Raw genomic sequence first — 12,213 nt, forward strand, 5'->3', positions numbered from 1 at the left:
TATATATGTAGAGGGCTCAACAATATTAGGTTTCCTTATGACTTTTTAAAAATTCTTCAGTGTTAGTTATTCCTTCCCCTACTCCCTCCTTTACCTTCCTTTCCCCCACTGCACTTAATCCTTACTGTTCCATTATTCCTCCCCTTTATAACAACCATTTTCCATTTCTCCTCCCTTCATGGGCCCTTATTAGTTTCCTGATCTCTTTAAGTATTCTAATTTAAACACACATCCAAATATTTAAAGCTAGTATTCACATATGAAAGGGAATGTGAATTCGTCTTTCTTGTCTAATTTGTTTCACTCAGAATTATTTCTTCTAGTTTCCTCAATTTATTTGCAAATTTTATAATTGTTTTTCTTTTAACAGCTGAATTACTCAATATTCCATTATGCCACATTTTCATTATCCATTCATCAATTGTTGGCCATCTAGACTGTTTCTTTCTGGCTATTATGAACAGAGCAGCAAAGAACATGGATGAACAGGTATCTCTGTAGTAGGATACAGAGTCCTTCGGGTATAGGCCCAAGGATGGTATAGCTGCATCAGATGATAGATCTATTTCTAGCTTTTTGAGGAACCACCCACTGATTTCCATAGTGGCTGTGCACCAGTTTGCACTCCCACCAAGAGTGAATAACTGTTCCCCTTTCCCACATCCATGGCAGCACTTATCATTTTTACATGATCTTAGTTATATATACTATGGAAAGTTGAAATCTCAATTCTAATTCACATTTCTCTGATGGCTAAAGGTAATTGAACTTTTTTTGCGGGTTTGGAAGTTTAATGTGCATTTGGGTTCATAGCAGTGAAACAACTTGGAAATGCAACACACACTGGCTTTCAGGCTACTGCCCAGAAGAGGAAGCTGTCACTGGCTGCTATACTGCTGCAAGCTCCTCTGCAGGTGACAAAGCCCTGATAGGTTTGCTCAGTATCTAAACCCACTTGAGCCAGCCTCTCAAAGCCAATGTCTGAACCACCAACCTCACAGGTGTGCTGCCTTCATGTTTACCTAAGGCACCATTTCACCTCCAGCCAGCCATCCCTGGTCTAGGAGTAGTTGTGGGTATTTGTTGCTCTGAGAACTCGGTGAATAGGTAAAATGCTATGACCACAAGAAGCCACTGGGTACAGGGCAAGGTGCCAGGAAGGAGTCAGCCAAAAGGAACTGCTTCCCAGGTTTTGGCCAGTGAATTCTGCCTATTCTGCTCAGCAGGTTGCTAAAGGTCAGCAGACCCACAGAACAGAGGAGGAAAAGCCCAGAGGATGCCAAGAGCTCAAGTTGTTGGTGGGTCTTCCTTCTGGTTGCTAACAGCTGTGTCCAGGACCAAATTGGGTTGTGTCATGGGGTAATGACAACATGTAACCCCACCCGAACCCAAGGTGACCCAAGGAAGGGAGGCCAGGAAGACACGGGATATTTTCTAAAAGACTACTCTTGGGACACCTCTTTCCTTCCTGCACAGTGGGCACCCCCGACAACAGGCAAACCTTGACTGGATATGCTTTTGGCTGTGCTGCTGACTGTAGGTCATGATGCTTCTTCAGTGGGATGTATCCTATAAGACAGCACAGCTCTTAATCTACATACTTAAAATTCAATTTTGTACCAGTTTCCTGGTGCCAGCATTCTTCCTGGGTAAGTCCCACGGCACCCACCATGCCTTGACTCCCCCAGCCTCATTCACCCTCCCAGCTTCCCCACCCCATCTCTCCTCCTTGCCTCGGTACTGGCCCATTTTTGTCTTGGCACCCCAGACACCAGGATTGACCTCTTGGCCCAAAATCCCCACTGCTTTCTGATCCATTGCATCCAGACCAACCCAATTCCTCCCTGTAGTACCCAGGAGTCCTCAGGGCCTCTTCCCACCCCCAACTCCCTTTGCATCCCTGGGTGGCACAGCCACCAGGTTCCAGGGGCCAGTATCTTTCCTGGGCCCTGTACCTGGCCAGCCCAGCCCCCAAGTTCTTGAGAACAGCATCTTTTCTGAAGGGATCCAGGCCTTAGGAGTAAGCCTGAGAACATCTGATCCCCGTGAGACTTGGGCCTCTGTGGGAAATCCTGAAGACGATGAAGATGAAAGCAATTTGGCCACTCCAATATAAAATCAAAAGACAGAATCTGAAGCCTAGACCAACCAGATTTTCATGTCCAGCTAGTAAACCACAAAGGCACACAAAATTTACAAAGAGAAGCAGAACTAAACTCAACAAAGGAAGGCTTGAGTCTCACACAAGAATCAGAAACTACAAAAGAAATCGACATGTCAAAGTCACAGAGAAAAAAATAACAACATGAAAAAACAAAACAACATATCCCCACCAAGTATGAACAGTCCTCTAGAGGAGTACAGTAAGAAGCCCCTAGAGCTAACACAGGACATGGAACTCAAAAGAACAGTTATAAACACGATAAAAGAATCCAGTGAATTTAATGAACACATAAACAAAGAAATCAAGGAACAGAAAGAAGATAGGGATAAACTTCCGAATGAATTCAGAAAAGAGTTAAAAATATTGAAAAATACTCCGGCTGAAATGAAGAAGGAGGTAAAACACTCAATAAACCAATTAGAAATGACAGGAGAAAGCTTCACTAATAGGGTGAATGAAATCCTATTACAAATCCTATTATGAATCATAGGCATAGAGGAGGAAGAGGAATCTCAGCATAACAGTGTGGACCAGATCTTCAACAGGTTTGTAGAAGAAATTTTCCCAAAATTAAAGAACGACATACCCATACAAATACAGGCAGCATATAGAACACCAAATAGGACCAGAAAAGAAACTTTCCATGGCACATCATAGTAAAAAACACTAAGCATACACAACAAAGAGAGAATACTGAAAGCTGCAAAAGAAAAACAAGTTGCACATAAAGGAAAACCCATCAGAATTACAACTGACTTTCCAGTGCAAAATATGAAAGCCAGTTCTAAATGATCACAGATGCCAAGCCAGATTACAGAGCCAAAAATGTCTACTATAGTCGAAGGGGAAAGAAAAATCTTCCATGACATTAACAGGCTGAAAGAATTCATGTCCATAAAACCAACCCTTCAGAGAGTTCATAAAGCAATACAAAGAGCTGAAGATAGGAACGACTATACCCAAGGGGTTATGAAAAGAAACTTAATGAAGGTATAACTTGGAAATGCACAGCTACACTAAGAATGGGAACAGAAATAAAAATGACAGGAGTCAATACTTATCTTTCATTAGTAACTTCAAATATCAATGGACTGAACTCCCCAGTCAAAAGAAGAGAGTAGTTGAATAGATTAAGAAACAAAACCCATCTTTTTGTTGTCTGCAAGAAACTCATTTCACTTTCAAGGACAGCCACTACCTTAAGGTCAAAGGATGGAAAAATATACCAAGTGAATGGTACCAAGAAAAAACAGGTGTTGCAATTCTAATGTCTGACAAAATAGATTTTAAGCTCAAATTAATCAGAAGAGATAAAGAGGTTCACTTCATTCTGATCAAAGGAACAATTGACAAAGAAGATATTACATCGTGAGCATATATTCACCAAACTCTTGTGCACCCAGCCTCAAAAAAACAGTCCTACAGGGCTTTAAGACCCAGATTAATCCCAACTTATTAATAGTGGGGGATTTCAATACCTCATTGTCTCCATTAGGTAGATTAACAGGACAGAGAATTAACAGAGATACACCTGAATTAAACAATACCATACATCAAATGGGCCTATCAGACAGCTACCGAATATTCTACCCAAGCCCCAAAGAATATACTTTCTATTTAGTGCCCCATGGAACTTTCTCCGAAATTGACCACAAATACAGAAAGATTGAAATAATTCTGTGCATTCTATCAGATCATAATCCAATAAAGCTTAAAATCAACACCAGAAGAAACCCTAGTAATCACATGAACACATGGAGATCAAATAACACTCTCCTGAATGATGAATGGGTCAAAGGCGAAATTAAGAAAGAAATAAAAGTATTCCTGGAACTAAATGAAAAAGACAATACAATATAACACAATCTCTGGGACATGCTGAAAGCAGTCCTTGGAGGGAAGTTTACAGCTCTAAGTGCCTACATTAAAAAATCAGAAAGAACATAAATAAATGACTTAATATTACAACCCAAGACACTGAAAAGCAACAACAAATGAAACCCAAACCCGGGAGACAAGAAGAAATAACAAAAATCAGAGCAGAAATTAATGAAATAGACACAAAGAAAACAATACAAAGAATCAATGAATCCTAGAGCTGGTTCGTTGGAAATATAAACAAGATTGACAGACCGCTAGCCCAATTAACCAAAAGAAAGAAAGAGCACCTCCAAATCAAAGAAATCAGAGATGAAAGGGAAAACATCACAACACACACCAAAAAGATCCAGATCATTATAAAGGAATACTTTTAAAACCTAAACACTACTAAATTTGAAAACCTAAAAGAAATGGACAGGTATCTAAAAGCATGGGAACCACCAAAATAAACCAAGAAGAGATTAACAGTTTAAAGAGACCCATAACACATAAGGAAATTGAAACAGTAATACAAAACCTCCTGGATAAGAAAAATCCCAGGACCAGATGGATTTACAGCAGAATTCTAACAGACATTTAAAGAAGATCTACATCCAATACTACTTAATTTATTCAAAAAGATAGAAATGGAGGGATAGCTTCCTAATTCCTTCTATGAAGCCAGCATCACTCTAATACCAAAACCAGGTAAAGATACAACCAAAAAAGGAAACTATATGGAAGCACAAAAGACCTTGGAAGCTAAAGCAACCCTGAGAACAAAGACCAATGCTGGGGAGACTACCATATCATATTTAAAACTATTACAGAGATACAGTCACAAAAACAGAATGGTACTGGAACAAAAATATACCTATAAATCAATGGAACAAAATTGAAGACCCAAATATGAATACATGCAATTTCAGCCACCTGATATTTGACAAAACGGCCAAGAACATTTCATTGGAGAAAAGACAGAATCTTCCACAAATAGTGCTGCCAAAACTGGATCTCCACTTGTAGAATAATGAAACTAGATCCTATCCTTCATCTTGCACAAAAGTCAACTCTAAATGGATCAAAGACCTCAATGTGAAACCTGAAATTCTAAAATTGTTAGAACAAAACATTGGCAATAACCTACAAGATATCAGTGCAGGAAAGGATTTTTCTAAACCAGACATCAATTGATCAGGAATTAAGGTCAAGAATCAACAAATGGGATGTCATTAACCTAAAAAGCTTCTGTACATCAAAAGAAGAAACAAAGGAAGTGAAGAGAAAACCTGCAGAGTGAAAGAAAATCTTCAACAGTGACACATCTGAGAGATTTTTAAGATCCAGGCTATATAAAGAACTCAAAAAACACAGAATCAAGAAAGCAAGTAACCCACGTTAAAGATGGGCTAAGGATCTGAGCCGAGAGTTCTCAAAAGAAGAAATAAAGATGGCTAAGAAACATCTTAAAAGGTGTTCAACATCAATAGAATGTAGGGAAATGCAAATTAAACCCACTTTAAGATTTCATCTTACCCTAGTCAGACTGGCTAAGATCAAGAGAACAAATGATACCAAATGTTGGAGAGGATATGGGAAAAGGGGAACACTCATCCACTGCTGGTGGGATTCCATATTGTGCAATACCTGTGGAAATACTATGAAGAATTCTTAAAAAACTAAAAATGAACCTACAATTTGACCAGCTTATATCACTTCTTGGTATATACCCAAAGGACTCATCCTATTGCAGACACTTTTATATCCATGTTTGTTGCTGCTCTTTTCACAATATCTAAGAGATGTAAACAACCTATGTGTCCCTCAACTGATGACTAGATAAGGAAAATGTGGTACATTTACACAATGGACCTCTACTCAGCTGTAAAGAAAGACAAGGTCATGAAATCTTCTGGTAAATGGATGCAGCTAGAAGCTATTATGCTGAGAGAAGTAATACAGGCTCAGAAAAACAAACGGTGTATGTTCTCCTTCATATGCTGAGCCTAGCACCAAAGCCTTTTAAGTGAGAATGTATCCAGATGTAACTGCAGGAACCAGAATAATGAAAATAAATTAGAGAGGTAAAGAGAAAGAAGGAACCTTGGAGAGAAGAATAGTAGGAGACAGGTGTTACTAAGGGAGAAATGGATAAACTGGTGTTATTTAAATGGGATGGGTGAGGGAGGGTTATATAAGGAAACTTAGGAATAAAGGGAAAGAAAGAGGGCAAGAGAGGTGGGACCATAGGAGACTGGTGTTATCAAGGGAGAAATGTGAAAAATTGAGACACTTTAAATGGGGAAAACATGGCAGAAGGGTTAGACAGTGAGAGAGAGAGAGAGAGAGAGGAGAGATAAATAATGCATAGCTAGTTTTAAAAAACCAGAAGGAATCATATTAGTCCAACAACCTAATGACAAATTACAAATACATTATCTCTACACGAGTTCATATGTATAGATAAAGGATACATACCAAGAAAAAGTGCCAAACAGGAGAAACTTTCCTTTGAGTTGTTGGCCAGGGTGGTCCAAGAGACTCTCAAAATTAGCCAGGCTATTGCCAGGGCCCTTGATGTCCTACCACAACATGGAGGTAAGAACCTACTGCTGAAGAAAGAACGTCCCTAGAACACAGTATTTGGAGCAATGGAGCTGCAACGTACCTGAAACTGCTTCCCCTGAAGGCTGGCTCTCATAGCTTTGGAGAGTGCTATGAAGGTGCCAAGGGAAAACATCAATCGATAGTCCAACACCAGCTTCAAGACCAAATACCACATTAATGGCTGGCACAGCACAGGACATTGGTGCAGTAGTGGCACTTTTATCTTAGGGTCAATGAACAGCTATCTAACTGAACTAAAAGCCCACTCAATGGGATGAAACTCAAGCGTAGTCCTGTAAACATAACCAAATACACATGACTGGAGACGTTATAGATCTTAGAGAAAACCCCAAGACTGTCACATTGCTAGACTAATGTGATTTCTTACTATGTGCAAAATATGTACCCTTATATTTACAGACAAACAACTGGTTACACACAGACATTGTCTATGAATTGCTCAGGCCTAAGTGACACATCTACAATTCAATCTCTACAACTAAGGCTCATGGAACATAAAACAGGGGCAAAGAAGGGGACAATAATGAATCTCTCAGTTCTTATTAATGAAACTCCTTCATGCAGCAGAGGACCAGGAACACAAAAGGTCACAAATGGCCAAAGCATAGAGATCAAATTCTGCTGAATGCTGATCCTTGGACAGGACTCCTTTATTAAACTCCAAGCAGGTACCATTGCAGAAGAGGGGACAGAATGTTTGCAAGAACCAGGGAGGAGGTACAGCACCATATGGAAACAGAGTCTTACAAACTCCTGGGAACCTGCTCATATGAGTCTATGCCAACTGTGTAAGTATATACAAGTCCCATGCAAACTCAGGGGGACAAAATCCCAGCATAGAACTGGGAAAATGAACAGCACACCCCAATCTTATCTGAAGAAATATTGACAACTGATTGCTGCTAGGTGATGAAGAGCTGAACTTCCTAAAACAAGGGACTCTAGATAGACTGACTAGAACTCAATGGGTGGACTTGCACTGGGGAACATGTGAGGACACCGACTTGACACAGAGGGCCTTAACAGGGATGACAGAGTATATGGGCTCCTGTGAGGGGGACTATGTGAGGGTGCTGGTGGGGATGGAGGTATAAAGGTAATTAAGATTTATTGAGATGTTCTGTATGAATCACACAAAATTTCAATTAAAACAAAAGTTCTATGAAAAAACAATGATTGGCAAACCTTTAGTCATAGTAACCAAAAGAAAGAAAGGGCCCAAATCAATAAAACCAAAGATGTAAAAGGAAACATTACAACAGACACAGGAATTTCAGAGAACCATAAGGACACACTTTCAAAATCTGTACTCCAGTGAACTAAAATCTAAAAGAAATGGATGCATGTCTAGTTTTATGTGACCTACCAAAGTTAAATCAAAGTGAAGTAAATAATTTAAATAGACATAACAAACAATGAGATAGCAACAATAATTAATACTCACAAACAAAAAATTCCCAAGCCTGATGGATATAGCACAGAATTCTACCAGACCTTCAAAGAAGAATTAAAACCAACACTTCTCAAATCATTCCAGAAATTATTCCATAAAATAGAAAAGGAATGAATATGGAAATATTCTTTTTATGAAGCCAGAATTACTCTGACAGCAAATATAGCAAAAAACCTGACAAAAAAAGGAAAATTATAGGCCAATCTCTCCGATAAACATGTATGCAAAAGTCTCAATAAAATACTTCAAACCAAATTAAAAACACATCAAAAAGACTGTCCACTATGATCAAGTGGGCTTCATTCCAGAGATGCTCTACTATATGAATATACTCAAAAACAGAAACCACATGATCATCTCATTAGATGCAGGAAAGGTCTTTGACAAAATCCAACATTCTTTCATGATAAAAGTCTTGGAGAAACTAAGGTTAACAGTAGACTTATCTCAATAGAATAAAAGCAATATATAACAAGCTTACAGTCAAGAAAATGCTAAACGGAGAAAAAAAATCAAAACATGTCCACTAAAATCAATACCAAGACAAGGATGGCCATTTTTGCCTCTTTGTGTTTAATGTAGTGCCTGCTGTCAGGTAGAGCAATAAGACAATTAAAGGAGATAAAGGGACTATAAATAGGAAAGGAAGATGTCAAGGTATCTTATTTGCATATGATGTGATTCCATATATTAAAGACCATAAAGACTCCATCTGGAAATTTCTACAGCTGATAAACACATTCATCTAAGCAGCAGGATATAAAATTGGTACATAAAAATCAGTACCCTTCCTATATTCCAACAATAGACTGAGAAAGAAATTAAAGCAATATCATTCACAATAACCTCAAAATAAATAAATAAAAACCTTAGAATAAATCTATCCAAGGAAGTGAAAAACACTTGTACAATGAAAACTTCAAGCCACTCAAGAAACTGAAGAAAACAATATAGATGGAAAGACGTTCCATGTTCATTGATTAGTACAATCAATATTGTGAAAATGGCTAAGCAATCTACAGATTGAACGCAATCCCCATAAATGCTCCACTGTAATTCTCAGAAATCAGGCGGGAACCTGGAAGCAGGAACTGAAGCACAGACCATGGAGGACCTCTGCTTGTCTCCTCTAGCCTTTGCCCAGCTTACTTTCTTATACAACCTAGGACCACCAGACACCACCCACAATGGGCTGGGCCCTGTCACATCAATTGGCATTTCAGAAAATGTCTCATGGATGAGGCCACAGGCAAATAATATTAATGCAATGCCTCTAAAGCTATCCAGAAAAAGATGAAAGTAGGAATACCCTTCAACTTATAGGAAAGGACTTAGGGAACAGCATCAGGGTAGAACAGGCATTAAGACTAACAATTGATACACGGGCCTTCATAAAACTAAATAACCAAGATAAATAATAAAGAATTAAAATAAATAATAAAGAACAATGTCAAGAAAACAAGCACGGAAATAGCAAGAGTTCTCAGAAGAAGAAATGCAAATGGCTGAGTAATATTTTATAAAATGTTCACAATGTTACGGTAGGGGCGGTGGAGGCCAAGTGGCCCCGGTGCTGCTGGCTGATTTGGACACACTGCTGTGCAACTGCTATGGCGCCCTTCTGGCGCAGCAAGACGGGCTCTCCACACCTGAAACTCTGCGGGCATTTCGGGCCCATGGCAAGCGCCTGGGCTTCATCAGCAACAGTAAGACTCGCGCGACCTAGGCAGAGAAGCTGAGGCACCTGGGCTCCGCCCCACTGCACCACAGTCTGCCTGGGCCAGCGCCTGGCGTCCACCGAGGGCCCCAAGGCCTATGTGCTGGGGAGCCCCGCCTTAGCCCCGGAGCTGGAGGCCGCGGTAGGGCCATGGGCCCCCGAGCAGCTGCAAGGCGAGGCCACTCGAACCCGTACGGCGGTGGTAGTGGGCTGCGACCTGCACTTTAGCTACCTACGACAGCCCGACTGTCTGCTCATGGGCACTAACATGGACAATCGGTTCCCGCTGGAGAATGGCCACTGCATGGCAGTACCGGCTGTCTGGTGCGAGCCCTGGAGATGGCCGCCAGGCACCAGGCCGACATCATCCAGAAGCCTAGCCGCTTCATCTTCGACTGCGTGTCCCAGGAATATGGTGTTAACCTAGAGCACACAGTCATGGTGGGGGGGGGGACTGCCTGGATACAGACAACCTCTTGGGTTCCACCTGTAGCCTGAAGACCATCCTGACCCTCGTGGGTGTCTCCAGTCTTTTGGATGTGAAGAATAATCCGGAAAGTGACTGCCTGTCCAAGAAGAAAATGGTCCCTGACTTCTATGTTCACAACGTAGTCGACCTCTTGCCTGCTCTTAAGGCAAAAGATCTCATCACGTATTTAATCTCTGTAACAATAAAAAAAAATATATTATTGAAAATCAGTTACCTAAATTAATAGGTGGGGCTTAGGAATGGCTCAGCTAGGTGGCTACAGACTGTAAATGGAGTTAAGCAAAGGAAATAGTTAACCTTGTGGGGGGGTAGTTAAGACATGATTATATTTTAAGATGCACTTTTAAGTTTGGAGGGCTTTATGGGGTGGATACTGTGCTTTGTGTGTTTGCAAGGGTGGGCATAGCATCTGCCCGAGGTTCAGGAATCTTCAGGCCTTGTTGGTGAGACTGAGTTGCATCAAGTAGTGTATGTCACACATCTTATGGAAAAATTTATTCAGGGATCAAGCCCTCTGAGAGGCAGAGAAGAAAGGAAAGGCTCTTGTACAGACCAAATTGGAGTTCCTCCCAGGTGCTTACAGCAGAAGGAGCCTGTTACTATGTACTAGTTCCTCAGCTGCAGGTGGGAATGCAGGAGGGGGCTGCTCCCAAGTAGTGCCCTTGACATTCTCCACTTGGTCCCCCTTTCCTTGGAAGCAGCTTTAACGCCACAATTGTCTGTTCCCTTTCAGGTGGCTGGCACTGTAGCTACTCATGCATAGCTACCCAGTTCTGTAAACTCAGCCCAGCTACTTTCAGCTGTCTTGTAGACATTAGTATCTCACTGAGTGTGGTCCTCTGAGCGACCAAGTGGGTATGAATGCCTTCACTGAACTTGGCTACTGTGCAGGGAGCTCAAAATGGTGTGCATAGTGAGTTCCAGGACAGTGGGGCTACAGGGAGACCCTGTCTCAAAAAGACCAAAAAAAAAAAATTTTTTTTTAATTTGTGAACAACGTCGTCAAGTGGTGAAATTGAATTTTTTAAATTATTTTTTTAATAGCCACATGATTAGAAATAGCATTTGATTACAGCATTAACATATTGAATAACAATTTCTAGAGCAAAGATGCATCTCTTTGAAAATTGGCTGTAAATTTTTAGATTCACAGTTGAATTAATATAGTTATACAATATTGAACTCAGTATAAACCCTGTAAAACATAAAATTGAATGAGTTTTTAACCTTTAAAAAAGAACTTTATTTTAAACTACACTGTTTCATACAAAAACTCATTTTTAATGCTACTAACACTTAGATGTTTGTAGATGCATCTCTAATCTCTATCTATCTGATTATTACTATTCACAGCCGGTTACACTTGGATCCTTGGCACTTGAGCCTGGATATAAATCATTGGGTAGATTTCAATGGTAATGTTTTTCACGTATACTAACATGAAGCAAATTTTAATGCTTCTTCCTCAAATATAATTCATTTTTTTAATTAGTTGATTTTTTTGTGTGCATTTCAGACAGAACATCCCAAACAATCTTATTCATCTATATACCCACATCCCAAATGGCTCCATCCCAGAGCCTCCCCTGCCCCCACTGGAACCCATATAATCTGTCATCCCTGTTTCTGTCCATTGTGTTGTCAGCACCCCCAGCTTGTTCCTAGTGCTTGTCTGTCAGCTGAATCTAGTCAGCCTATATAGAATTCCTTGCTTTAGGAAGATCAGCTCTTCCTCATCTAGCAGAAAGCAGTTGCCAATGTTCCTTTAGATAAGATTGGAGTCTGCTGTTCATTTTCCCAGTTCTGTGCTGGGATACTGTCTGGGAGTCTCTTGGGCCACCCTGGCCAACAACTCAAAGGAAGGTATCTCCTGTCTGGCATTGTTGCTCATTATGTAGCCT

The 12,213-nt window shown here is 40.4% G+C and overlaps 1 pseudogene; it reads left to right on the forward strand.

The window, feature by feature from the left end:
- The window catches only part of LOC103744378, a 20,232-nt pseudogene extending 9,171 nt beyond the window's left edge, over nucleotides 1-11,061 (forward strand).
- The last annotated feature ends 1,152 nt before the right edge of the window (nucleotides 11,062-12,213 follow it).

This window comes from Nannospalax galili, unplaced genomic scaffold, assembly GCF_000622305.1.
Source record: "Nannospalax galili isolate Female #2095 unplaced genomic scaffold, S.galili_v1.0 scaffold522, whole genome shotgun sequence".
Classification (NCBI taxonomy): Eukaryota; Metazoa; Chordata; class Mammalia; order Rodentia; family Spalacidae; genus Nannospalax; species Nannospalax galili.